Genomic DNA, 3459 nt, shown 5'->3' with positions numbered 1-3459 from the left:
GTGTGTGTGTGTGTGTGTGTGTGTGTGTGTGTGTGTGTGTGTGTGTGCGTCATAAAGGCTGCCACAGGCACACACAGACCCAATGGTGCATGAGACAGATGTACAGCACACCTGGCCACAAGCTTACTGCAAAAATTAAAATGATGCAAGAGCAGAGGAAAAACAAAGAGTAAAATATTGTTATCTAGATATAATTTATGTGTAAAACCCAAACACGCACACAGCAATGTGCAGACTACATTCGGAGTGCACCATCCTGCTGCAAGCTGATGTCATTGTACACCACAGACTGTGAATCAATAGGTCTTTCCAGCTTTCCAGAGCACAGGATGTAGATTTCACACCAACCAGTGATCAGTTGTTCACTCAGCTGTTTGGTGCTGCAGCAGCGTCGTTCCAGCCCTGTTGTAAATATCCCTGTTCCACTGGAGCTATGATTACGTCTAACAGCGCTGCAAGGACTGAGTCATCAACTCAACACTTGTTTGAGCAACAGCCTGTTGCTCATAAAATGTGATAAAGACAAGCAAAGATACAAGTACTCATGTAGTACTTAGCCTTGAATATTAAAAGGGTTGGTGATAGGACTGCCGGCATTTTGGCTTCTGTTCTGTCAAGCTTCTTATTTATATTAGTGCAATAAAATTAAATAAATGTATGTGATTAGTAATATTATTCTATTAAACCTATAAAACAACCATTATTAAGCAATATGGGATATAATTTAGATAGCAAAAACATTAATGGGATTTTGTTTTTAAAAGGTGCATAAACACATTTGTTTGTGTTTTACTCGAGCCTATCACACCATCAGAATCTCATACTGGCCCATGTGTAACTGTCAAAACTACAGCACTCTTAATAAGACAGGGAGATCTTTACAGTTTCAGGAGAGACTAAATTTAAATTTTCTGCCATACTAGAGACTCCAAGTACACAACAAACTGCATTTAATGGCTAAAAAGGTGATTTTTGCTGGATGTCTTTTTTAAAACAAAGGGAACACAAAACACAAAAAACATGAAAGTATCCTTTTTGAAAACGTGCAGCTACAATGATTCACATGGGTATTTTTGTTTTTGTTTTGCCCAGTAAAAGCAACTTTATATTGCAGTATTTTTCATTAGTACTCTTGTTTTCAATGCAGTCATCAAAAAGTGGATTACACAAAGGCAAGCAATCATTAAAATAAATGTGTTTTTGTGTGAATACATTGAAAAAAAATAAGACAGGGAGACAAAACAACAGATAAACCTCAAACAAAAAGTCACTGTAAAATCTATTTGTCATAAGTATAAGTGTACACAGGTCCATTTTAATGTAGCCCTGTAGACACAGGGCTTTATGAAACTATAGCAATTTATATTTGCTTCAGTCTCACTTCCAATTTTGACGAGTGCATTTTGATCTCAGAAACCGTGAAAGTTAACTTTAAGTTAAGTTTGGTAGATAATTTTTGTTGTAGCAATGCTTCATGGCATTAAATATTGGTGGTATAAGAAGCTCAAAACAGTCAACAACAGAAAAATAAACTGTTTGCCGGAGAATATTTGGCATTTTTATGTGCATAACCCTCATACTCAGTTGCTCATCCTACAAATGCACGTTCCTTACAAATGTGGCACCATTAATAAGGGAAAGTAACAGGCTTCCCAACGGTAAAAGATTTATTGCCAAGAAGAATTGTTAAAACAAAGAAACAATGTACCAAATACAATTTTCCTAAGTTTATCTATGACTTGTTTAAACTGGACAATGTTTCTGCTGTGAGGAGCTCCAAAGAGAGCTGTGGTTTCTCACTCATTTTACAAAAGCCTATAGTCTATGTGGAAATAATATTTCTTTTTGATGATTTCTTCTCCAGCAGATGATGGTCTGCTACCAAAAGTCATAACACACTATTCCCAATTTGGTTTCGTGTATCGATGTATTTTGGGATAAGAAGAGTAGTGAATCGTACCGACAGAAACACAAGAACTATTGACCATTAAGGGTGCTTCAGTGCCAACACACTGACACCCTTAATAATGTTGATTTGTTTATAAAGAAAGGTTAAGGGGTATATGCTGAACAGTCTCCGGTGGAGATACTTTATAAAGACAATAAAGATATTAGACAAAATCATCAATGTAATATTTTGGCAAAACTTCATCTGTTGAGTTGGTTTAATATGATCATGTTTGCAAATATTTGCCTGCTTTTCAAAATTTTGCATGGTCTTCGACCTCCTCCACTTGAAGCACTTGTCTGTAAGGACCACCAGAGCTACAGTGAGAGGGGACCTTGCTTAGATGTAGCACGTTCAATCAGAACTCATTTTTCATGAAAGCGTCTCATGCCTGAAATAAAATACCAGAAAGCATAAGTATGGGTCTTTTAAATCATTAGCTATGTTTACATGGACGTAAGTAATTGGAATAAACAGTCAAAAGGAATAAAAATGAGTCATGTAAATGCCCCAATCTGAATCTTCTGATGTGATTCAGCTCGAGAGGGGTGGTTTATGCTAGGGGTGCACAGAAAAATCAGCCGAACGACATATTAGCATAGATTTCCTTAATTTTGGGAGATCAGTTTGCCCATTACTACCTAAAACAAGTTTGTATTGTTTCAAGGGTATAGATCAATGTTTTTCAATAAAATAAAATGGGAATAATGAAGGTGTATTGTGACCTTATAACACTTGACATTGTCAGTTGTTTAAAAAATTGGTATCGGTCAGAATCAGCAAGTCAGACATTTTAAAGATCAGTGATCGGTCAGAAAACTGCAACCACTGCACCCCAGTTTATGCTGATTGATAATCTGAATGGCGTGCATGTAAACACTTATTCTGATCATTTTATCCTGGTTGTGGAACACTGACCTGACTGCGGATGTGTGCCCTATTACGACATGTATTTCCACCTAGCTAGATCCTAATAGTACCGGTTAGCGTTACAATATTTCTATTAGAAACTTTGAAAGAACTCAAAATTATCGAATGCCTTGATGGTGGAAAGTGTGGGAATGAAAACTTGGAGGAAGAACACATGGAACACATGTTTACGGTCATCCCGAAAAAAACTTGTTTGTTTGTTTGTTTGTTTGTTTGTTTGTTGAAGAGAAAGTTTACAACTGCAAGGTGCACGGAAACACGTCATGATTGGATTAATTTATTTTGTGCCCATATAAACAATACATTTGGATTATTTAATCCAAATACATTTTAATTCAATCAAAGAATTTTTTGCATGTAAACATATATTTAATACCCTAAAATCATGGCTCCTGGATAATCAATTATGTAGCCGATGAATATGAGATTCTTATTTCCATTCTACATTTTTAATGTATTGTTTATATTGTAATAAATTGCTATTGTGGTGTTATATACCTTTTTATTCCTTTTAAACACTTGATATGTTTTTAGCTATTTTTATGGAAGAATCATGTTACTTTGTATGTAATATATATATA

General features: G+C 35.5%; 1 protein-coding gene across 1 annotated transcript in view; it reads right to left on the bottom strand.

The window, feature by feature from the left end:
- Nucleotides 1-3459, bottom strand: part of LOC106526298 (hippocalcin-like protein 4) — a 28934-nt gene that overhangs the window by 24498 nt on the left and 977 nt on the right. The window lies entirely within an intron of this gene.

This window comes from Austrofundulus limnaeus, unplaced genomic scaffold (genome assembly GCF_001266775.1).
Source record: "Austrofundulus limnaeus strain Quisiro unplaced genomic scaffold, Austrofundulus_limnaeus-1.0 Scaffold270, whole genome shotgun sequence".
Lineage (NCBI taxonomy): Eukaryota > Metazoa > Chordata > Actinopteri > Cyprinodontiformes > Rivulidae > Austrofundulus > Austrofundulus limnaeus.
This window is presented reverse-complemented; position numbering and strand designations above follow the sequence as displayed.